General features: G+C 53.0%; 1 pseudogene; it reads right to left on the bottom strand.

Moving 5' to 3' along the window:
• Positions 1-25,836, bottom strand: part of LOC142362812 (hydrocephalus-inducing protein homolog) — a 52,136-nt pseudogene that overhangs the window by 21,654 nt on the left and 4,646 nt on the right.

Consider the following 25,836-nt stretch of genomic DNA (forward strand, 5'->3'; position numbering starts at 1 on the left):
TCACATGGGGACTGTACCACGCAACCGTGCCCGGGCTCCATCACCCATCTCCACTGGAGCTAAACACTCCGTGTGGGACAACCTCACCCACCACCCACACCCTTCTCCCTTCCACCAGCTCCCAACCCAATCAGCTTCCAAGCTGGGTGATGCAAAGCTTCCCCCACCAGCGCCAGGGTCTGGCCTTGCCCCGCACAGCTCGGGGCACCGACTGCCCGATAAAGTTTCCTAAAAGTCTCCGGTCTCACGTGGAGAACAGCTCAACATGCACCAGCTGCGTGACCTGACAGCGTGTCTAGGAAAATCTCTGGAGAAACGAGCTCATCTGCAGCGTCTCTCTTATCCAAAACTCCCCCAGGAGGTTATTCTTCCCTTGCTCTCATCTTTGTGAAGCCAAACTCAAAGTCGGTCGCCTTGTGCTTCATGAGTCACCTCAGAGGGCTTTCTGCTTGTTAAAACGGGCAGCAGTTCTGCCTGATGGCCACGAGGAGCAAAGCTGCATTCAGCTTTGAGGAAATATAAAAAAACCCTCAGAAAAATACAGGTGTGTTTCACCGCTCCTAGGAAAAGGAACATGTGCCCAGAAGCCCAGGGGCAGAGTACCCCTGGCTGAGCCCTTAAAATAGAGCTGCTTTTTTTTTTTGAATAACCAGAGATGCTGTATGAAACGGCTTTGCATCTCTACATGCTGCACCCATGTTGCCCAAAAGACCCAAGGGCTTCTCTGCAGCAAGCAGAAGCGGATGGTCACGGTGGCTTTCCAAAGAACCGCTCAGGCTCCAGCGTTTCTCCTTACCGGCATCCTCCATCTCCTTGTGGCTCTCCTCAATGGCAGCCCTGATGCACAGCTCCCGGGCGCGGAGCCCTGCCAAGCTGCTCCTCTCCGAGATGGCTTCTGTCACCACGGCATCGATGGACAAGCAGACAGCGCCGTAGTATTTGGACAGGGCGATGGCTGTTGATGTCTTTCCTTGAGAGAGAGGAAAACCGCTCGGTGACACTTGCTCATCAGGCATTTTTAGGGACAGGGTCTGAAAAGCCCCCAAACGGGATTTCAAAGTTTCAAGGACAGTTGGAAAGTCAAGGGCCCCGTTAGGGAAGACCAGAAGGGAGGCAGCATGCACCTGGTTGGAAGCGTTGTCCTGTAGAGCCAGGTGGATCATCTCCACCTCATGTTCAGCTCGAGGACTTTGTCCCTTGTGGTGACCTCAACCCTGGGCCAGGGTTTCGAGCCCTGTCCCACCACCACTGGGACTGTCTGCGAGCCTGTGCTGGTTGGCACTGTCTTTGGCAACATCTGGGCACGGTGTGGGGGTCACTACTAGGGACTGCTGCCACGAGGCAGCATGGACACTAGGCAATGTGGTCCCACGAAGCAACAGGGACATGGCCACCCTCTTTAGGGGGAATGAGAACTTAGCCGTACGGACACAAGATGAGCCACACCACTTGTACCAGCTAGGTGAAGGCCTGGGCCCGTTTCATGTACCAGCAAAGCTGTGGCTTCACTTCAACTGGTCAGCCAAGCACCATGGTCCACCAGGATATGTCTCTCCTGCTTCCTCCCCTCCTTGCCGCCAAGGGCTGTGGCTCACGTACCTGTCAGAGGTGCCCCATGGACGATGACGCTGATCCCTCTACAGTTTCGGGCTGCGCGTGCTTCTGCAGAGATACTGATGCCGAGGTGGCGGGCAATGGCTCTATAGACAGGGCTGTCGTCCAGCTCCCCCGCGGCCTCCTTGCTGCCGGCGGTGCTTTGCCGATGCTCTGCTGTGCAGAACCAGGTAGAAAAAGTCAGCCTCCTGCCTACCTGTGATCCCGATCCTCCTCCCTATTCCACTCAGATCCTGGGAGAGGAGACTGCCAAAACGACGTCACACCTGAGGTCTCTCCTTGCCCTTCCTTCAGGCTTGTGCAGATCAGGGTCTGCCCTAGATGCTGGTGAAGGCGCCTGCTCTGACTATAGTAAATGGGGTGGCAGAAAGAGGAAAGAATGAACATCCAGCAATACCTAGAACGACTGGGCCAAATCTCATTCCATGAACTGTCACCGTGGTCCTCATGAGTTTGCTCCTGGGTCCTGCTGAGTAAGGGGGGGACAGGCAGAACCGGGCATTTTACCCAGTCTCAAGGGAGAGGCTCCATTTGGGCACCAAGTGGTTATCCAACAGCTGGATGCTTTGGGAGTATTACACCAGGAGATCTGCCTGGGCTCCGAATTCACCGTAACAGCATTTGCAAACAGCTCACAGCTCTGCCCTTAGGAGGTCACCAAAAGCCATCTCAGCTTAGTGTATCCAGAATGGTGGTAATTTAATATCCACATTAAACGCGACTGGACTGGTAGTGGCAAATTGGATGTCACTCAGAATTTAAACCCAGCCGCACCCAGCCTCCCACTCCGGTGAGGAGAGTTAGAACGCAAGCAGGTTTATTTTCTGCCAAATTAACACGACAACGGGGAACAACGTCATGGAGAGCTCAGAGTCTGTGGGCTCGACTCCCTGCTGTGTCCACACTTGGGACAGTCAATGCCAAACCCTCACCGTTGTCCTGGCCTGCTGGTTCCCCAGTCTTGGACTTTGCCTGCTCATCCTGCAGCCTCTTCTGGTCCTCACAGTACTCCAGCACCTCTGGGGGTAGCTTCTCACCCGGGGTGCGTGGAGGCAGCAGCAAGGTGTTGTGGCAATCGTAGTCATTCAGCATCCGCAGCATCTGTGCACACGGAAGAAAAACCATATACGAGATGCGTTTCTTGACCTTCACCACATGAACAGACTCCCCAGCCAACTCATCTTCTCCCTCCTTCCTTCCTCCCAACAACATGGACTGTCCAAGCCCCTCCTCGGCCTGCCAGCAGAGCTGGCTGACCCTGGAACACCACCAGCTTCACCCCTGGGACTGCCTCCATGTCCCTGGCCCAAGCCTGCCAACGCTGCAGTGCGGCAAAGCTACGGGAGCACGAGCATGGGGACCAGACTTTCCCTCTCACCTCCTCCTCAGCAAGGTACTGCTGGTCAAACTCCAGAGAGTAAAACTCGATGGGGAACTCGCATGGGTTAACAAACCCAGGTCCAGGGTGGACCTGCTGGAGAGCAGCTCTGTGGAGAGGGACCTGGGTGTCCTGGTGAACGACAGGTTAACCATGAGCCAGCAGTGTGCCCTGGCTGCCAAGAAGGCCAATGGGATCCTGGGGGTGCATCAAGAAGAGTGTGGCCAGCAGGTCGAGGGAGGTTCTCCTTCCCCTCTACACTGCCCTGGTGAGGCCTCATCTGGAGTACTCTGTCCAGTTCTGGGCTCCCCAGTTCAAGAAAGATGAGGAGCTACTGGAGAGAGTCCAGCGGAGGGCTACGAGGATGATGACGGGACTGGAGCATCTCTGCTACGAGGAGAGGCTGAGGGAGCTGGGCTTGTTCAGCCTGAAGAAGAGAAGGCTGCGAGCGGACCTAATAAATGCTTATAAATATCTGAAAGGTGGGTGTCAGGAGGATGGGGCCAAGCTCTTTTCAGTGGTGCCCAGCGACAGGGCAAGGGGCAATGGGCACAAACTGAGGCACAGGAAGTTCCATCTGAACATGAGGAAGAACTTCTTCCCTCTGAGGGTGACGGAGCCCTGGCCCAGGCTGCCCAGGGAGGTTGTGGATTCTCCTTCTCTGGAGATATTCAAGACCCGCCTGGACAAGGTCCTGTGCAGCCTGCTGTAGGTGATCCTGCTTCGGCAGGAGGGTTGGACTAGATGACCCACAAAGGTCCCTTCCAACCCCTACCATTCTGTGATTCTGTGGGTTCTTCACCACCACTGTCCCCTCCGCCCCACGGCTGTGCGGCAGCACTGGTCCCAGCTCAAGCTCGGGAAGGGTGAACTCCAGCTGTGGCTCCAGCCCACGCCCCGAGACCTGCAGCTGGAGGTGCTGGCTGCTCTGGCGAATGTTAATCCTCAGCTTGCTTCTGTAGGACCTCTGAAAAGAGAGAAGCACAGAAAGCTCCTCCATGAAGCCCCAGGTGACAGGGCCTCAAATTCAAGCCTTGCCCCGAGGTCAAAGGTGTTCTCAGTACCTCTAAGGTGAACGCAAACCCACTATTCACTTATAGCTGGGGCGACAGCATCTGCATGCTGGCTCTGAGCAACTGGGATGAATCCTGGTGTGAAGCGTAACTGGATATTTGGGCATCAGATGGATCTACAATGGTCTACGCAACGTTTTCACCTAGTCATGAGGGAGCGCAATGCTCATCAGAAAGGGCCTACGGGTGATGTTGCCCAGGCAGAGTCCTGGCATCACTGCACCAGGCAAACATCAGCTGTGTGAAAGAGGCAGACGACCTCTCGCTAGCTAGAAACAATGTTCATTGTCTCTGCTCAGTGCTGGGCACTGCTCGAAGCCAGAGACAAGACGGTTACATCTCCACTAGCAACTACAAGATCCCTGGGATGTTCCCAGGCACGGAAGCACTTGTGTCCACACTGTTACACACCGCCAGCTTCCAGCGGCCACCTGCAAACTGCCTTTGGGAATGCGCCATCATTTAAGCTGACTCCCAAACTGCATGGGAACGTGCAGGCAGGCTGGGCCAGAGTCACAGGGACCGCTGGCAGCACACCGCTGCAGGTGACAATCCTGCTCTGCCCAGGAGGGTGTCTGGTGGCCGGTTTGTCCCCCACGGGATTTCAAATCCCCTCTCAGAAGGGTGTGCTGCAGGGGAAACTGAGGCACGGGGAGTACGGGGTCTGCAGAAAGCTCTGTGTGGAGGCAGACCTCATCTCCTCCTCCCTGCGCTGGGCTCTCATTACCACACTGTCCCACCAGACCTCCGGAGGGTGACACCCGCCAATCTCACCTCTTCCGTGGGTGAAAACCTGACTCGCACGTTGCATCGCTGTCCTGGACCGAGAGCTCCAGCCGAGGGCAGCGCCTCAAAGACACAGGGCTTGGTCTTCAACTCCCAGAGCAGCTCCCGACGCACGCTCGCTGGCAAATGCTTGTCCACCTGAGCACAAAACCCAGCTGTGTGAGGCCTCCTTGGTCTGCCAGGACAGACCCTCCATTCCTGCGGTGCTCTGAGCTTTGGCCACAGTGCTGAGAGCACCCACGCCCAGGCCAGCTGTGGCCACCACTGGCCTAGAATTGAGAGAACACACGTAGGCAGGGCAGGCAGACGGGGAGGCACTGTCCTCAGAAGAGGAGGAATGGGTGAAGGGGACAGAGAAGTGAAGCATCAGCTAGTGAACAGGTCAGGTGAAGCAGCCTTGCTCTGTGCCCTCTAAAGCTTCCTCAAACGAGCTGCAGCCCAAGTGCTCAGGCAGCCACAGGGGCAGAAAAGGCAAGAGAGGCAAAGAAAACCCAACCAAGAAGTTACACGTCACCTATTGCTTGTGCTTTACCTTCTTGACAGGTTCATTCATGGTGATGAACCATTTACGAGGGATCTGGAGCCGATTGTGGAGCTGGATGGTTTCTTCCTGGCACTGCCCACACTGGACAGCAGAGAACTCCAGACTGTCCCTGGAGAGGCACAGGGACGGCACGGCCACCTTGGCACGGAGACGGACACAAAATGTGGGGCCTCTGGCTACCTAGGGAAGGACAGAGCATCCAGCTGAGAGCCTGAGTGACATCTGCTGCTGTCCCCAACCTGCTGCCTGCCCCGGAAGGTGGTGCGGGCACAGGGAGGTGAGGAAGCGTGCGCTACCTTGATGGCAGGAGCACATCCACCTCTCCCAGCGGCAGGTTGGCACTCTGTGGGTCAAAGCGCACTTCAAAGGTCTTGGTCTCACAGCAGGGCAGGTGCTTCACGTGGTCCAGCTCCACGCGGAAACCTTGAGGAGACGAACATAAAGCAGCTGAGATAGACACACAATCCACGTGAATCAGCGTTAAGGCCATACGTGTCTCCCGGCTGGCAGCTCTGTGAAGGACCCCTTTGCATCTACGGAGAAGCCTGCCGCTCCTTCTCCCTATCACCGCGCAAGGAGAAAGGGTTTCGACGGCCAGAATCCAACACCCACGTGGTAAAAAGGAAATTGATCTGTTGAGGAGCTCCAGCAATTCCTTCATCAGGCCTCCCAGGGAAGGATTCACAGATCTCTCCACAGGAGAATTTCCAACTAAGGTTCCCCCATGCTGTGGTGCTCCCTGGAAAACAACTTCAAGGAGACACCTGACCGCCCTTCAGACACAGCAAGTCACCATTTGATGGTACTGCACCCTCACCTCAGGGCCTGTTTCAGAAGCCTATTTTGATATAACAGAGGGCCTCACAGGCTGCTTTCTCAACAAAGGCTGAACAGAAGTGCTATCACATTATGAGCTTTGAAAAAAGCCCTTGCAAACCACAACGGGTCCGTCCCTTTGCAACACAAGCCCAAGGAGAGCACAACGAAACTCAGCTGATGCTCACGGTAGCCAAGAGCAGAAGATGCTGGGAGGTGACCAAGGTGATCAGCCCCTCTAGCCCCTGCAATGAGGTGGTAGGCCAGTCACAGGCAGGACAGGTCTCTGGGTACTGCTGACCAGGAGAACTCCGGGTCTAAAGTGCGAGGCAGAGGGGCCCAAAGAGCACAAAGCTAGATGAACAAGCACTCAAAAAACACCCCTTGTCCCGTGGCTTAAGCTAAGCTGTCAGAGACGGCTCCTTCAAGCCCACGGGAAGTCTCTCCAGCACCCGTTACCTGTGTCACACAGGACCCGTGTATTGGCGTGGAAGGACACAGGGAACTGCCCAGCGTTGGTGACCTTCACGATGTGAGTCTGGATGCTCCCAAGAATGACGCAGCCAAAGTCCAGGACGTACTCGGGCAGCTTGGCTCTTAAAGGAGGAGGGACAGTCCTTTAACCACAGCCTGGGCACATTTCCAAGTGGATGGAAGAGGCAAATCAAGTGGGTATTTCTCTATTCACTGCTGTAGAAACTCAACCCAAGCCCATGAAACCCAAGGCCTGACCACCTGGTAGTAAGACTTTGCTAAGTCACTGGGAGCGTAGGTCCTAGGTTTTGTTAGCTAACAATGGCACCTTCAAATAAAATTACTTTAAAATGGACACTGGTCACAGCTCCTCTGCTACGAAAAGCCATGGTAGCTAAGGCCACTGGACCTCCACTGGTCTCAATGAAACTGCTAAGCCTGGCGTACAGCCCAAGCCTGAAATTACTTCGGGACCTTGTCATAAGATACGCCTGCGCAGGAACTCTTCACCGCTCTGCAACCAGATCTGTCCCCAAAGCAGCACCAGTAAACGCAGCAACCGGCACCTACAAGGTTCACGGGAAGGTCCTTTTCCAGAGCAATCCCACTCAGGAAAGCACATAAATCATCTGTTTTGTAGAGCATCTTCTTCCTGAACTGGAGCCTACCACACCCGCGCCCCATCATGAAGGAGCAACAGGAAGGACCAAGTCACCTAGCTAAGCCCTCCAGTTCCACCAGCACCCAAGCCACCTGGTTTGGGGTTTGTCAAGGGTTTGCCAACCTGCTCTTGTTGCTTAGTGTGCTCTGTTCGTTAGAACAAAGACGCTAGCTCTGAGTTGCCTCGTTCAGAGCTGGTCAGCAGGGATGGCGCCTGTGCTCTCTGGCAGGGCTTGACGGCCTGTGCTGGACCCCGCTCAGAACAGAACCCAGCACCTGTGGGGAGCTGAGCACCTCCAAAGCTGAGGGTGGCTCTGTGGAAGTGAGGACACACCGCTGCTGACAGGGAGCCGGCTCAGGCCCTTTCTGCAGCCCCCAGCTACTCCCAGCTCTGCAGACAGAAGGAGCTCGCAGCAGCACTGCTGGGTGGTACCCTCGGGGCACCTGGAGATAGGCTATGGGAGTCCCCACTAACTTGAGAAGCCTCCGACGAGCACGCTGGTCAAAGGAAGTGTCCTCTGGGTGACCGGAGGCCAGAGCTTTCTGCTGTTCCAGGCCGTGTTCCTCTATCAGCATCTGCTCCATCTGCATCTGCAGCCGAGTGTCCAGCTGAGGGAAGGAAGGGAAAGACAGTGGCTGGTTGGCAAAGGTCCCTCCTGAGGCACAGGCCTGTCTTTGAAAGAGGATCCCATCCTGCTCTTGCTGATAGGGGTGACGGGGTCCCCTGGGTCGCTGCTCAGCGCCTGTGACACCTCCTGCTCTCTTAGGCAGGACCTTCTCTCAAGGGAAATGAACTCCTGCATCTTCACCTGCCCAGTCACTATGTCAAAAGCTCAGCTGGTCAGACAGACAGAGAAGCCAGGAACCTCCCAGAGCTCCAAGTACTGGACTACCTCTAGCCAAAGCAGCTTGGACAAAGCTCTCTTGGAAAGGGAATCACCACACAGCTGGTGCCTCCTGGAGACAAGTGCTGACAGCACAGTCCCAGGGCACAGCCAGCTCTGCAAACCTGGCAGGGCTGGGCTGTGAGCAACAAACCCCCCAGCGATGACCTGCAGCCCCAGCGCCAGCACCAGAAATTCCACCCCTTGAGCACAGTCTGCAGGATCTCTCCCCGGGGCAGTCAGGAAGCTCACGCATCTCCCAGAGGGACAACTGCCAGAGGTGGGCAGAGCTCAGCTGATGCATGGCCATGGCCAGGCGTGGACAGGGAGGACGGAAGTGCCAGCAGGGCACCGGGAAGCCTGCTGCAGGGCGCAAGGGGACCAAAGGACGCAGGGGGAGGGTGGCACGTGCCGAACAGGGCAGCGGCTGTCCTCACCACGGTGCCCGAGTCGTCTGTGGGTGGCTCTGCGGCCACAGCCTCCCCCAGAACAACTGCTTCAGCTCTATGGCCGTTGTCTTCCAGCTTTTATTCCACCTCCTTGAGGGCCTTCTCATATCTTTTGTTTCCTGGATGAAGAAAACATCCACAAACAGAAGCGTGGGCACAGTGCCATTCCCATTTAAGCTGGGAAGCCCCGATGCCCCCAGTGATGACCTCTCCCAGAAACACACTCCTCCAGCCATGTATGGCAAGCGGATGCTGCTCTTCCTCTCTGAATCCTGACGTTCACTCCCACCCACCACCTTCCTCCACACACAGCAGCATCTCTCACCCCGTGCAACGTGATGCAAATCCAACGCTGCCAAAATCCCTGCCAGCCTGTATTACGGCTTTCCCGAACGTTTCTGTCTAGCCATCATCTTTCCAGGGCTCGCACAGATACGATGGCAAGCTCTGCAGGATGGTTCCTGGGACAAAGCCCACATGGGCTCGTCTGCTAGAGACTCAGGAAGCGACCAGAGGGCTGAGTGTTGGTCCAACAGCCCTGAAACCTCTAGGCTTGGTGGAGGTGGCTGTGAGCTGCCCCGTGGGCATACGGCATGGGGGAGAAACCAGAAGATGTTCCTGGGGAGCAGACTGGCACTGCTCACCTTTGATGTTCCTAGGCAGGTCCAAGCAGATCCTGGGAAAGCTGCCCTCTCCCTTCAGGGTGATTTCTGCTGGCTCTAGATGACCCACTTGGAGCCGGAAAGTCCTGCAGAAGACTCCAGGCACTCCTGGCAGGTAACAGACTTTCAGCACTTGCTCCTTGCCAGGTCCAATGTAACCCTGCAGAGCACGGCAGAACAGGGAGGGAACGCATCAGAGAGGGTTGGCTGGAAGGACGGCTCACACGATAGACGTGCCGAGAAGAACAGACAGGTTCTCCTCTATCAGAAAACGTCAGACAACATCACTTTCTAGCTTTCTCGCATCCAAAACCTCGAGTCTCCTACGCCGGGATGCGGTATGTCCTCATCACACGTGCGGTCCCACAGCACAGACCCTCCTTTGCTCAGCACGCAAGCTCTTCTGCTAACGGTGCTCACCCTCTGCTAGCAAGAGCCAGCCGGAATAAAGAAAAGCTCTGTCACCAGCCGCTGCAGAAGCTGCGTGGAGTGCCCGCGCTCTCCGCAGGGCCAGCAGCTCCTGCCCCAGCACAGCAGTGGCTCCCAGGCTGCTGTCAAAGGGCCTGACCCTACCCAAACACCTCCGGCCCGTGCAGTCACACCCAGGCTGGAGGAGCCCACCCAGGCTCACGGCCACCTGCACACACACAGCTCTGCAAATGCAGGCCAACCTGCCAGCGCCGAGGACGCCGTCGCAGCAGCCTCTTCGTGGGGCCAAGCCGAGCTGCGTCTTCAGAAGCTCGCAGGGAGAGGGCATCAGTGCCTCAGCCCTTGGAGGAGACGGGCATGAAGAAACCTGAAAGCCATTTGGCTTCCCCTTCCCACTGCGAACAGGGACAAAGATCGGAAGGCTGCTTCAGCTCGAAGGCGTCCACGCAGGGCTGGGAAGCTGGGATGGTGGGATGCTGCCAACCCCGCTCCTTGCTGTGCCAGCCCTGCTCCTCCCTGGCCCCCTCGCTGCCCACAGCGCTGCTGCAAAGCTGGAGGGGCAAGGGACCGGGGCGGGGGCTGTTACAACTCCTGGCAAAGGAGCTTCGTGCCCAAGCAAAACAGGATTCAAGTCTCCCCTGGGCAGTGCTGGCAAGGGGCAGGCAGGGTTTGTGACGGCCAGAGACAAGTTGCGAATCCCGTTCGATCATGGAGCTGCTTCACGCGCCTGCTTCGCCTTCTCTCCCCCCCAGCAGCAATTGCTTACGGCCCTGTCTCCCCCAGCTGCTTTTAGGGTTTTTTTCTTCTGTTTTCTTCTGTTTTCTTCTCCCGGGCAGCTGGACACTGGGCCAGGGTTAATCCCTTGTGCTACCTCCGTACTCACCGTGCTGGGCACGACCAGGGGCACGCCAGGCAGAGGGCCATCGGCAGCGGCCGCGCTGACGTCGAGCACCACGTAGGTGAATCCCATCTTGCCGCTGTTCTGCAGGGTGACCTCTGCTTCGGTGACTTCGTTAAACAGCTGAAGGGAGGACAGAGGAGTGGGGAGTTGAAGACTCAGCTCTGAGGCCAGGAACGTCCTCCCGCGTTCATTGGGATGAGAGCAAACGAACACAAGGCAGGAGAGAAGCAGGGGCAGAGGAGCTCCGGGCACTTGGCTTGGGAACCCACAGGGTACCTCTCAGCCCCACACAGGGACAGATACTTCTGGCAGCATGCAGAGGGGCAATGCCAACCACATCAAGACCAGCTCTAAAGAAACCAAAGCGGATACAAGCCCTCCGTGCTTCAAGGTGTCACTTCACAGCTGGCTGAAACAGAGGAGGTGGCATCAAGACATTGCAGAAAAGGCACCTGCACACAAGGATTTGCAGAGCTTGCAGGGACAGCAAAAGGGAGATGGTGCCACACGTCTGTGCCAACAGCTGGAAGCATCTGTGGGGTATTTAACCAAAAATGAATAAAGTGGGGATTACGCTGGGACATTCTTTCCAGCTACAGTGACTGGAAGCCCAAGGTGACTTCCTCCCTGGTTTATTTTGTGGACTAATCAAGAGCGTTACAAGAGAGCATCTCCTCGGACCTCAGGCGTTAGCTGCAGATCAGCGGATGGATGTCCCGGGGCACTTCCCTCTGGAGATCACCTCTGGGACCCTGCCTGCCCCAGGAGGCAGCCTTAGGTACCTTGCAGAGGAGGAATTCCCCGCTCTGGAGGGGGTGGAGATGGCCATTAAAAACCAGCTTGGATGCAGGACGTTTGACTCAAAGTTTGTACTTCCAAGCCACAGAGCTAACAAAGAAGCTGGGAAGGGGAGAGAGCCCCAGACCTAGGTGGGCAGCAACCCGTCGGTGCTGGTTTCAAGACAAGGACCTCTGCCAAGAGAAGTGTGCGGTACCTGGAGCCCGCAGTCGATCTCCGTGACGTCTAGGAGGTAGTGGATGAGCGAAGCCTCCCCGCTCAGCGCGACCTCGTAGGTTGGGCCTCCCTCTACCCGGCACAGTGCCGTGACGTGGGCAACGATGTTGGCGTGGCCGAAGAAGATGAAGGCGACCCGCTGGCTCTCGCCCGGCTGCAGCACACCGAACAGCGGCAGGATGTCGAAAACCTGCAGGGAGGGGAGGAGAGATCAAGATGTCAGGCAGCAAAATGGATGCAGAAGAGCAGCCATGGCTTGGAGCAAGGGGCAAACGTGGCTGGAGGGACCTCTTCCTCAAACACAGGCAAAATCATTCTAATCTCATCCTGCATACGTTATGCTTTCCAGTGGAGGAACCATGGGAAAAATCTTCACAGAATCACAGAATGGTAGAGGTTGGCAGGGACCTCTGTGGGTCACCCAGTCCAACCCCCTGCCAAAGCAGGGTAACCCACAGCAGGCTGCACAGCACTGCGTCCAGGCGGGTCTGGAATATCTCCAGAGAAGGAGACTCCACAGCCTCCCTGGGCAGCCTGGGCCAGGGCTCCATCACCCTCAGAGTGAAAAAGTTCTTCCTCATGTTCAGGTGGAACTCCCCATGCTTCAGTTTGTGCCCGTTGCCCCTTGTCCCGCCGCTGGGCACCACAGAAAAGCGAGGAGGAAGAGACCGCAGCTTGGCAAAGTCTTGTTTTATACAAGACAGCTCTGTGGCTGTCACTGCAGTACGGGGTCTTGGTGAAGGCAGAGACGTGGCAATGGGTGGCTCCAGCTGGGGCTGAGAAGGTGGGATGTGAAGCTCAGTGCTTGGCACGGCTCGACACAGGAAACTGAAAGCCTTCGCATCACCATGCAGATAAAAGCCTCATTTTACATTTAAAAGGAACAAGGGAAAAAAGTCCCCCACTCAACATAGGTCAGGAGGACCTGAGTGGGCTTCTCCAAGCAAAACTCTTCCACTTCTCTGTGGGCCTCAGCAGGGCCCCCAGCGCGGTGCAATTGATAAGGAAGGATGTGTTGGAACTTGTGGGCCATAAACCCTGGGAAGAAGGGAGTTAGTGCCGAGCCATCCTGACCCTGAGAAGAAGAGAGATAGTGCCGAGCCATCCTGAAGGAGGAAGCAGGGCCTTGGATAAGATAAGAAAAGAATGTGTCTGCATGGCCTTAGTTTAGATGAGTTTAGGAAAAGAATGTGTCTGTATTAGCAACTGTGTTAACCAATCAATAGGTGCCTAGTTTGAAACTTAACCAATCAGTTTAAAACACGCTGCCTTCTGATCTGTATAAATGTATGTGTGTAAGAACAATAAAACGATCATCCTGCTTGCATCAAGCGGTGTCCTGTCTCTCAATCGTGGCAAATTGGTGACCCCGATGTGATTCGGTGAAAAACCACTTATCTGCGTGGCATGCTGCGAGTCCCACAGGACGTTGAATGAGCTACTGAAAGGAAGCAGGAGCCGGCTTAAACAATCCCTCCGGAGCTGAGAGGTGAGCTGTGGGAAACATGGGAAGTCAGATATCTTCCCCAGAGAGCTCTCCTTAAAAAGCTCTCCTTAAAAAACATGGAAAGAATATTTCTGGGCATGATCTTAAACTAATGCTTAAATGGGTACAAGTGAAGATGCCCACCGTAACTGCGTCTACTATCTTTACGCGGGAACTTTGGGACGATGTGGGGGTGAAACTATGGGACGCGGCAACAACAGGGAACGCCGAAGCGCAGCATATGCTCCCCTGGTGGAAGAGTGTTTTTGAGACTTTAAAAGCGCAAGAGAAAAATCATAAAGACAAAGCAGGGGAGGAGGATAACTCTCCCATGGCGCCTCCGGTGCTGCCGGAGAACAAACCCTTAAGAGTGTGTGCTGCAGGATACCCCCCAGGGGGGGATCCTTTTGACCCGGTCCGGTGGATCCTGAAAAAGAACCGGATCTCTACCCCCCTAACCCGCGCGATGTGTGGGCTAATATAAAACGTCAAGCCTTGAAGAAGGGGGAGTTCGAAATCGCTAAAACAATTGTAGCCCCTGTGATCTATCAGGGTCGGGGGGCTCAGTGGGAGGCTTTATCTTTCTCGGTAATTAAGTGTGGGGGGATGGCGAGGCTCGACCGAATTGCTTGTTGTAGAAAATCCATTTTAAGCTTAGCACACGGTGTCCTTGACAGAACAAGGAATTTAACAAATCAACTCTGCGGTTAGCAAGAATGTGAAAAACAGGTTGCAGCTGGAGAAGAATGAGGGAGTATGGGCGGAGTTGACAATTAGCTGGCTAGCCAATAATGAGCTCTAACTTTGCAATATGTAGTAGCTAATTAATCACTCTATAAATTGTGTAACCAAACTGTAATAAACGAAGCTTGCTTATCACCCACATTGAGTCGGCTGCATTCTTCCGCCGCTTCTCCAGGTTCGCGACCCTCGGGGCAGGACTTAGCCGATCGCCCCGACATTTGGCGCCCGAACAGCGACCTGGAGCAGCGGCAAGGAGCGGGGCACTGGGAGCAGCGACCAGGGGGCAGAAGCGACCGAACACTGCGCTGTGGTGTGTCGACTTAGGAGCCTGACTACGTGATTTTGCGTACGCTCGCCACCGCAAGGGCTACAGGTTAAGGGCTGCAAGGATATCGCTTCGGCAGGTATATGTTTTTAATTGTTGTTAAAGGATAAAGGCTTATTGTTAAAGGTATGGATAAGGAAGTAGCCCTAGAGTTATTACAGCGCTTTTTAGAAATGCGGGGAGTAGAGCTTGGTTGTATTAAACAGCTAGCGGGACTAGTGGCAACCGGTAAGCTCAAGGGGTTTTTTAAGACTCCAGATTCGTTATTTGAGGAGAAGGAGTGGAGGGATTTTGGAGACGTGTTATGGGATATGGTGATTGATGATGACAAGATAGGTAAAAAGTTAATGAAGCCGTGGCGGGAGGTTATCAATTGCATTAAGAGGTATAAAGTTGAGAAAAACCTTGCGGCCGTTGTTACTCAGAAGTTGGAAAAGGTAGAGCCGTCAGCCCCCCCGCCGGAGGCGGGATGTTCCTTGTTTTCTAGTGGAACCACGGCACCCCCTGGAGACAATGCCTTATTATTTAGTACAAGTAAGGTCCCGGAGCCTCCGTGCTGGGAAAAAGTGAAGGTGACGATGGAAGGGTCTAGTAACAATCAAGAGGCTGAGGAAGAAAAGGAGTTAGGGATAGGGCGGAAGGTGGAGCAGCAAGGGATGGAGCAAGGAAAGGGGGAGCAAGGGAATAAAGAAACGGGAAAGGATAGTGGGACCTGTAGGAGACCGATGGGTATTAATTGGAGGAAGGTGGCAGACGAAGCGTCTGAGGCAGGGGAATTTCTCCCCTTGGCCTTTCCGGTAGCGTTTGAAGAAGATGCGCATGGGGATTATCATGGTAATCATGCTCCGTTAGGCTGGAAATTGTTGTCACAGTTACGGAACACGGTGAATGAATCAGGTTTGCACGGCGAGCCATCTAAGCAGATGTTGAATTATATATGGGGGGGTGCTGTGCTTTGTCCTGAGGATATTAAGGTTATTATGCGAATGATTATGACTCAGTCGCAGTTATTGTTGTGGCAGGCCCATTGGCAGCGATATTGTGAAGCGTCCGCTCAAACGCCGCGGGAGCAGGGCGATCTGCTGCGAGGCGTAACAGTAGAACAACTGATGGGGGCAGGTCCTTTTGTCACAATCAGGGCACAACTGCAGATGGGGCCGCAGCGATGCTTGGAGGCTATGCGTACGGCTAGAGCTGCTCTTGAACACGTTAAAACCACACAGCCCTCGCCGTCCTATATGGGCATTAAGCAAGGAAGGGAGGAAACTTTTGCTCGCTTTATTGATCGCCTCACTAGTGCCATAGAACAGTCAGATGTACCGGAATGGATGAGGGCAGCTTTGCTAAGGCAGTGTGTTATTCAGAATTCGAATACTCAAACCAGAAACATCATAAGTTCTTTACCCGCTGATGCCACAGTAGAACTGATGTTGGATAGAATGAGTAGGGTACCGGTAGGACCACAAGCTATGTTGGTCGAGGCTATGAAACAGTTAGGAAGAGATATCCTTCAAGCCCAACAACAGGCCTTCACAGCCCAACAGCAATTCCAACAGCAAGTGTTCGCCGCTCTGCAACCCCTTCGAGTTAATGCTGCGGAGGCACGACCGAAGCCGCCACGAAGCTTTAAATGTTACCGATGTGGGCGAGAAGGACATATGAGGCGAAATTGTCAAGCCACGAAGGTGTGGTGTGAGAACTGTCGTACGAATAATCACAATACCGAGATATGCCTCAAGTCGGGAAACGGTCGGATGAGCGCGTCGAGTCGCCGCGCCCCGACACAAGTAGCAGCTCCAGCAGTGCAACAAGAAGCTCCCAGCTTACCAACGCCCACCACGACGTCAGCGACAAGTTGCAACCAGCAACAGCCGGCAGCCTCGGGATGGATCTGGCAACGGCAGTAACTGTCACCCTATTGGATCAAAGACCCCAACGAGTACCAAGCAATGTAAAGGGACCAGTGATTATTAATAAACAAGCATGTGAAATGTTATTACTCGGCCGCTCGTCAACAAGCCTAAAAGGTTTGACGGTCATCCCAAGACTCATTGACGCCGATTTTACCGGGACTATTAGCATCATTGTCCAGACATCGTTTCCGCCAATACATATTCCAACAGGCAGCAAAATTGCCCAATTGGTACCGCTGCCGCACCTGACTGCGGGTATTTCCCCCAAAATCACCACCCCCCGGGAGGATCGAGGATTTGGCTCAACGGGAGCAGGAGTATTTCTGACCATGTCTATGAACCGTCGACCGACTACGATGGCTACGCTAGAGGCCCGGGGTCAACAGATCCACCTCTCGCTGCTGTTGGATACAGGTGCTGACTTAACTATTATAGAAGAAGGGGTCTGGCCTAAAACATGGCCTACGAAACCAATGGAGCGAGGAGTTGAAGGAGTGGGGGGATACACTCCGGTACAACGGAGCGTGGACCGTATTTTGATAATCATAGACAACAGACATGCGACCGTGCCAGTCACTGTCATGCCCCTCCCGACTGGAGTGAATGGTCTAATTGGAAGAGATGTTCTTGACCAATTGGGGGTGGTGCTAACCACCGAGAAGGTTTTTCAGTAACGGTCACTGCAACCTGGGCTTTCCCGATCCCATTGCAGTGGATAACGAACGAACCAGTGTGGGTCGAGCAGTGGCCGTTAAAGCAGGAAAGCCTCGCCGCCGCTCATCAAATAGTGCAAGAACAACTAGACCAAAAACATCTGCGGTTATCGACAAGCCCTTGGAATACCCCAATTTTTGTGATCAAGAAAAAATCTGGAAAATTTAGGCTAGTACATGACTTAAGGGCAGTTAACACTCAAATGCAATCGATGGGAGCGCTGCAGCCAGGACTACCTAACCCCGCTATGTTACCAGAGCATTGGAGACTGTTGATAGTGGACTTAAAAGATTGCTTTTTTACTATTGCATTACACGAGCAAGATATGCAACGCTTCGCGTTTACTTTGCCCTCTGTTAACAAAGAGGCGCCAGCACAGCGTTTTGAATGGACAGTATTACCACAAGGGATGAAGAATAGTCCCACGCTGTGCCAGTTGTATGTGGACAATGCACTACAACCCTTAAGGAAATTATGGCCACACACGTTAATTTATCATTATATGGATGATATCCTGCTCGCGCAGGAGTCGGAGTTCAGCGCCGGACAAGTTCAGCTATTACATACGACACTGAGAGAGAATGGCTTAATAATAGCTGTTGAAAAAATTCAAACGAAAGCGCCATGGCTATATCTAGGCTGGAAGATTGCTGACTCTCAGATTCAACCACAAAAACTACAACTCAACACGTCAATCAACACGCTACATGATGCCCAGAGGCTGATGGGAGACATCCAATGGATCCGTCCTGTCGTCGGAATATCCAACGCACAGTTGGACAGCCTTCGACCGTTACTACGTGGGACAGACCCAACCACACCGGTGCAACTTACGTCGGAACAGCAGCGTATCCTCTCTCAAATTGCTGACCAGATTGCCTCACGTTTCGTCCACCGTCGTGACCCCGACCTCCCTATTGACCTTTGTGTATTTTTAACAAATTCTCATCTATTAGGAGCCCTATCGCAATTTAAAAAGAAAAAGGGGGAAGTGTGGGGGGATGGCGAGGCTCGACCGAATTGCTTGTTGTAGAAAATCCATTTTAAGCTTAGCACACGGTGTCCTTGACAGAACAAGGAATTTAACAAATCAACTCTGCGGTTAGCAAGAATGTGAAAAACAGGTTGCAGCTGGAGAAGAATGAGGGAGTATGGGCGGAGTTGACAATTAGCTGGCTAGCCAATAATGAGCTCTAACTTTGCAATATGTAGTAGCTAATTAATCACTCTATAAATTGTGTAACCAAACTGTAATAAACGAAGCTTGCTTATCACTCACATTGAGTCGGCTGCATTCTTCCGCCGCTTCTCCAGGTTCGCGACCCTCGGGGCAGGACTTAGCCGATCGCCCCGACAATTAAGGAACTGCGTCGTACTGTTACTGAGCACGGGCTTTCGTCTCCGTATTTTGCAAGTTTGCTGTCTTCTGTTTTCGACACTTATATTATGACTCCGCATGATTTAAAATCTTTAGTGCAACTGTTACTGACTCTGACACAGTACTCCCTGTGGGAGTCGCACTGGAGGGGGGGACTCCAGGCACTTCTCACGACTTACGTGGGTCATGGCAATGCAGCTATAGCTGCGCTGACTATAGAACACCTTACTGGCACGGGTCAGTATTCTGATCTGGTGGCTCAAGCCCGGGATATCCCACTGCAAGCTCTTGAGGCGATTCGTGAAGAAGCCAAAAAAGCTCTTCTTAAGGTCCCTGACTCACAAAAACCGCTAAAAACCTTCACTACGATTACCCAGGACCCCCGGAAACCTTATATGCAATTTATTGACAGGCTGAAGCAAGCTCTGGAGCGTCAGATAGACAACACAGAAGCGCGGGAGATTTTTTTGTTAAAATTGGCTGTAGAAAATGCTAATGTGGATTGTAAAAAGTTACTGAAATCTCTCCCAAATCCAAACCCCACACTGGTGGAGACGGTAGAGGCTTGTAATAGAATTGGCACTATGGATCATAAACTTGAAGCCATGGCTGCTGCTTTCGCGGCCATGCACAGCTCTGGGGGGCCCAGGAATCATTGTGGTTGCGGCAAACCAGGTCATTTGAAAAAGAACTGTTTGGCTACCAATGCTGGTGCCAGGCCCCAGGCCCCTGGGGTCTGCCCTAGATGCCGAAAAGGGCGTCATTATGCTAATCAATGTCGGTCTAAGTATGATTTCCAGGGTCAACCGATACAGGGAAACCGATCGCGGAGCGCGGGGCAGCGACGCGCGCAGACACAAGTACCGCAGCCAACGTTTCAACCCCTACGGAGGGAACCAGCAGTGTCTCAAGTCTCCACCCAACAGCAGCTGGTAGCGCCAAATTGGACCTGGCAACCTCCCACACAGTAACGTTACTCGATTCCTCAGTTCACTTATTGTTAACAAATGTTTCGGGGCCCCTACCCCCAAAAACTCAAGCGCTTTTGTTAGGAAGATCATCTACCACCTTGTCAGGACTTTTTGTACTACCAGAGGTTATTGATTCTGACAGTACTGATGAAATTAAAATCATGGCATGGACCCCGTTTCCTCCTTGCACGGTACCAGAAGGCAGCCGTATAGCACAATTGATATTGATTCCCGCAGTGATGAACTCTCCAATTCCTAACCAACCTCAACAAAGGCAGGGAGGGTTTAAATCTATGGGGGACCCACAAATTTTATGGATACAGTCTATTTCCCAGAAACGACCTGTGTACCAATGTACCCTTATTCATGGGGGGCAGCAAGTAATATTAAATGGGATTATTAATACTGGAGCTGATGTCACAGTAATATCCCAAGCCAAGTGGTCTCCACAATGGCCTCTGGCTAACGTTTCCCAGACATTAGCTGGAATTGGGGGAACTGGTAAAAGTCACCAAAGCGTAGAATTAATCCAAATCCAAAGTCCGGAAGGGCATACAGCTTCTGTTAAGCCTTTTGTGTTGCCTGTTCCTATGGTCCTGTGGGGGCACGACGTACTGTCTCAGTGGGGAATGTCCATTCGGACCCATTTTTAGATGGGGCCATTGAAGTGCGCAACACCCTGAAATTAACTTGGAAAACCGATGACCCTATTTGGGTAGATCAATGGCCCCTCCCTCTGGAAAAGCTTCGCGCCCTCTAGGAATTAGTCACGGAGCAGTTAACAAGAGGGCACATTGTGCCCTCCACTAGCCCTTGGAACTCACCTGTCTTTGTCATCAAGAAACAAACTGGCAAGTGGCGCTTACTCCATGACCTTAGAAAAATTAATGACGCTATGGAAGATATGGGAGCCCTTCAACCAGGACTCCCGTCCCCTACTATGATCCCTCGAGATTGGCACTTGACTGTTATTGACCTCAAAGACTGCTTTTTTAATATCCCACTGCATCCAGACGATGCTCCTAAATTTGCCTTTTCAGTTCCAAGCGTCAACATGCAAGCCCCGTTGCAAAGATACCAGTGGGCTGTGCTGCCACAGGGAATGAAGAATAGTCCTACGATTTGTCAATGGTACGTAGCTAAAGTACTTACCCCTGTTAGAACTACGATGCCTAGTGTCTTGTTGTATCACTATATGGATGACATCCTGGTGGCTGCACAACTCCATGAGGTCATGGAGGAAGCCGTAGCTCTTGTCATGGCTGCCGTTAACTCGGCAGGCCTCTGTATTGCGCCGGAAAAGGTTCAAAAAATATCTCCATGGAAATACTTAGGTTGGCGCATCAGGGCCCAAACTATAATTCCCCAACCTCTACAGATACAGACAGACATACAAAATTTACATGATGCACAAAAATTACTGGAAACAATCAATTGGGTTCAACCACTGTTGGGGATTTCTAATGCAGGTTTAAGTCCTTTATTTAGACTGCTAAAAGGGGACACTGACTTACGCTCCCCCCGCAGTCTTGACCCTGAAGCCACTACTTCCCTGCAAAAGGTTGCTACAGCAATTAGTCTCCCACAAGCACATCGATGGGCTCCCGAACTACCCTTTTTTCTGATTATTTTGAACCCCGCTCGACAACCTCATGCGCTAATATTTCAGTGAAATTCTCAGAAATCAGACCCACTGCTGATTATTGAATGGGTTTTCTTACCCAATCAGTCCACAAAGACTATTTCAACACAGCACGAGATGTTTGCATCTTTAATCATTAGAGCCCGGCAACGTTTACTGACACTATCAGGGATGGACTTTGCCTGCATCTGTTTGCCGGTGGCAAGTACTTACTTACAGTGGCTCCACCAACAATCCTATGCCTTCAGTGTAGCAATAGCTGGCTATACAGGACAACTTACTTCTCACCCGCCATCTCATAAGCTACTCAATGCTGACTTTCATCTTCTGTCCAGGCCAAAAAGAAGCAACCAACCCTTGCAGGCCCTCACCGTGTTTACGGACGGCTCTGGAAAGTCGCATAAATCGGTCATCTTATGGTGGGATGACCAGCGTGGACAATGGGACTCGGATATAAAGACTGTACCTGGTTCTCCTCAGATAGTAGAACTGAATGCGGTTGTTCGAGTTTTCCGAAAGTGGTCCACACCGCTTAACATAATTACTGACTCAGCTTATGTTGCAGGAATTGTTGAACGGGCTGAAGCATCTGTGTTACATAATGTCTCACATTCTGAATTATTTGCTTTATTGCAGGAACTTATTTTCCTCCTGGACTCGCGCCCTCATCCCTATTTTGTCATGCACGTCAGGGCACATACTGTTTTACCTGGTTTCATTGCAGAAGGGAATCAACGAGCTGATATGCTTACGTTACCAGTGCAAGTATTACCGGATCGTGTAACACAAGCTAAACTCAGCCATTCTTTCTTTCACCAGAATGCTGGAGGTCTTAAACGACAATTCGGCCTCACTACTCAGCAAGCAAGTAATATTATCGCCATGTGTCCTGACTGTCAAAAACACTCCTTTCCGTCGGTAGCAGGAAGAGTTAATCCTAGGGGACTGCACAGCTTACAACTGTGGCAAACCGATGTAACCCACTTTTCAGAATTTAGTCATCTAAAATGTATTCACTCTTCCATTGATACCTTTTCTGGTGCCTTATTTGCCTCCTGCCACACAGGAGAAAAGACACGTGATATTCAAAAACATTTAATGCGTGCCTTTGCCACTTTAGGTATACCCTCTCAAATCAAGACGGACAATGGCCCTGCCTACGTGTCGGCCGCAACGAAAACCTTTTTTAACTCCTGAGGGATTACTCACATTACTGGCATTCCTCACTCCCCTACAGGCCAATCTTTAATTGAACGCTCTCATCAATCTCTAAAACGTTTATTACAACAATAAAAAGGAGGAGTAGGGACTGCTACCCCTGAGGAGCGTCTACAGAAAGCCTTATATGTTTTTAATTTTTTAAGTTGTTCTCTGTTAGACAGCAACCCTCCGATAGTTTGTCATTTTAATACAAACGCTTCGTTTGAAGCAACAATCAAGGCCCCAGTATTGATTCGAGATCCCGAAACAGGTAAGATAATCGGACCCTACCCCCTTATCACGTGGGGCAGAGGTTATGCTTGTGTTTCCACAGAAAGAGGCCCCCCGATGGATTCCAGCAAAAAGTGTGCGGCCTTTCCGTGAATCGTTGCCACAACCGTCTGAGGACGAATCGGATCACACCCGGGACCAACCTTCAGAGCAGCAAGTTGGTGAACCTCCTCCAGAGGACCGGGACAATCAGGACGGTTGAATCATAAACATAGAAGGACTGTATGAGCCAGTGTACAGAGATACCAGTCACGAAAGTTTCGTGTCTTTTCTGTAACACTTGCGAACCATGGGTTTTGTGTAAATGCTATAAAGACAGCAGTGTATGCTTTAGCTGTTTTTATTTTTCTGTTATTGCTCCTTCCATGCCTGTTGCAGTGTTTACAAAAACTAATAACACGCTCAGTAAAAGGAATTCTTATTGTACAACAGGAAGGGGGAGATGTGGGCCTCGGGAGGGCCCCCAGCGCGGTGCAATTGATAAGGAAGGATGTGTTGGAACTTGTGGGCCATAAACCCTGGGAAGAAGGGAGTTAGTGCTGAGCCATCCTGACCCTGAGAAGAAGAGAGATAGTGCCGAGCCATCCTGAAAGAGGAAGCAGGGCCTTGGATAAGATAAGAAAAGAATGTGTCTGCATGACCTTAGTTTAGATGAGCTTAGGAAAAGAATGTGTCTGTATTAGCAACTGTGTTAACCAATCAATAGGTGCCTAGTTTGAAACTTAACCAATCAGTTTAAAACACGCTGCCTTCTGATCTGTATAAATGTATGTGTGTAAGAACAATAAAACGATCATCCTGCTTGCATCAAGCGGTGTCCTGTCTCTCAATCGCGGCACTTCTCCCTCCCCAGAAGCCCCGTGTCCAGCCTGCTCTCAGGGCACGTGACAGCACAGCAGCAAAACGGGTGCTCGGCACCAGCACGGCTTTTCCCTGGCAAGCTGGGGGAGGCAATGCAAGCAGCAGGTCCACAAGAACAATCTACCTGTGCCTCCAAGGAGTCATCTGCGGGCTCTCGGGCAGGATCCCCTGCCGCTCCCAGGGCTTTGGCTGGCTCCTCCGCACCCCTGTCGCTGGAGCTGCCCTCCGCAGACGCCGAGCGCTCCGACTGGGCTCCCTCCTCCTTCGGCGCTTGGGGTTTGGTGAAGAATTTCGGTGCTGGAGGGTTGAACCTGGAAAATAACAGAACTCTGATCACGGACCCGCACTGGGAGGCAGAGAAGCCTGCATGAGCAGCTCCTTGGCAGGATGGGGCCCCTGGGAGGGCACTGGCGGTGCGAGCTCAGCGATGGTCTGACCCAGCAGCTCTGAAACCAGAACGGAGCAGGCCAACGATTGGGGCTGCCCCGGGACGACGCTGGGACAGTGGCGGTGCAGGCAGCTGGCTGCAAGGAGACGTGGGAGAGGACAGAGGCGAGCGGGCCTTGCGCGAAGGCACAAGGTGCTGCGGGAAAGGAAGAGACAGACAAACTGGGCAAAATGGGGAGACCGAGGTGCAAAGGGACAGACCCAGTGACCCAGTCCAGACCCACCAGTGCCTTCCTGACAGCACCCACCATGCTGTCCCCATCCAGAGGGACAAAGTAAGAAATCCTGCAGCTTTACCAGATGTTTATCCTGAATATTTCCCCTAACGATTCCCTGCAGCTGCAGGTCGGTACGAGCAAGCGGCGACGCTTTCTCTCAGCGCCACGAGGCAGAGCAGGGATGGAGCCCGCAGCTTGCCGTGCCCTGACCCCGGCAGAGCCCAGCACCGCGCAGGGGCACCCACGGAGCCCGTCTCGGGGCATCCCCGCACACGCCAGGCAACACGGAAAGACGCATCCAACAGTTCCAGGCGGAGGCTTGCAATTAAACGGCCCATTGATCCCTGACGAGCGCCAAGGCAGCAGCGATTAGCGCTCCGGGGAAGGAAGTTTCCCTCATTTTTCATCAATATACTGCCAATGTCGAGGAGAAGATTCAGCTCCCCGCTGCGCCGCAGGTATTCCCCGGTCGCAAAGCAACGGCTCCAGCAGCCCCTCACGCTAAAGGGCGGCAGCTCTGCTGAAACCAGGTTCGAGCCGATGCGCACTTGCCAACGGCCTGATCGCCTCCCCAGCAGCCGCTGAATGCAAACCGCTCCAGGACCACTTTGGCAAACGATTCAGCACAGCCGTTCAACAGCTCGTTTCACCAAAGCAGCTGAGTCGATGGAGCTTGACCAACATCTGCCACGAAAAAGTACATGGTTTCACATTCTCCAGTGTTCCCACTGACTGATTACCTTCCCTGTTCTAAATCGTAGCTGCTGCTCACAGTAACGCTGCTCATATTTCTAACGCCACACGGAGGGACACGCTCGAGCCCTGCCTGCCTGTCACCGTGCCTGCTGGCAAGCGGTCCCCACCGGTTGCCCCTTGTCCTGTCACTGGGCACCACTGGAAAGAGTCTGGCTGCGTCCTCCTGACCCCCACCCTGCAGATATTTGGAGGAATTTCTAAGGTCCCCTCTCAGTCTTCTCTTCTCCAGGCTGAACAAGCCCAGCTTCCTCAGCCTCTCCTCGCAGGAGAGATGCTCCAGTCCCCTCCTCATCCTCGTAGCCCTCCGCTGGACTCTCCCCAGTAGCTCCTCATCTTTCTTGAACTGGGGAGCCCAGAACTGCACGCAGCACTCCAGATGGGGCCTCAAAAAATGGGTCGAATAACTATAAGAAAAAAGACCTAAGCACACAGAGTCTTGTCCAGGCAAAGAAACAACATTTTTCTCCCCTGGCCAAAAGAAATGTGTGTGCCTGACTGGTGCTGGGAGTCTCTGCTGATGGGCTCCAGCAAGTTTAGATGTACGGATGGTGACATTCTATCGAGCTCACCTTCATCAGACCTGATGTTCGGTTCCCTCCATGTCAGAATGAGTTAGTTTGATCTGACCAACAGTGCTTAATGTGGACCAGAAATAATATCTGACAGGCTGCCCTTCTGCTGGGCTCTTAATGAGCAATTTGAGGTGTTAATAGCTTGGAGACTGTCTTCATTTCCAGCTCTGCCACCAAGGATCACATGACCTCTGCCGAGGGACCCAGAGAGAGTACATTACTGCTTAATTAACATGCAGAGCAGAAAAGGGAGCTGTCCTAATGTCCACAAGCGCTAAGGAGCCAGCAAAGGGGCTACGCCAAACCCTTGGGAGCAGAGGCTGCTATCGAGCCAGCTGCTCGGGACCCTCGACTGCAATGGGCTCAGCAGAGCTGGGTGGCTCGGCACCCACCAGAGGAACCAGCACCTGCAGGCTCAGGTCCAAGCAAAGCCAGGTCAGGTGCAGACGGGGTAATTAAAAGCTGAAAACCGATTCAGTGGTCAACATTTCCAAAACCCTGAATCGGTTCTCAAAAAAGAAGAGTAAAGAAAAACAGGCAACCAGCCAACAAGTGGCCCCAGAGGAAATTAATTCCACACAGGCTTCGCTGCCATGCGCTTGTTTCTCCGTTAGTATAAAATAGATGCATTGTT

Source organism: Opisthocomus hoazin, chromosome 12 (genome assembly GCF_030867145.1).
Source record: "Opisthocomus hoazin isolate bOpiHoa1 chromosome 12, bOpiHoa1.hap1, whole genome shotgun sequence".
Classification (NCBI taxonomy): Eukaryota; Metazoa; Chordata; class Aves; order Opisthocomiformes; family Opisthocomidae; genus Opisthocomus; species Opisthocomus hoazin.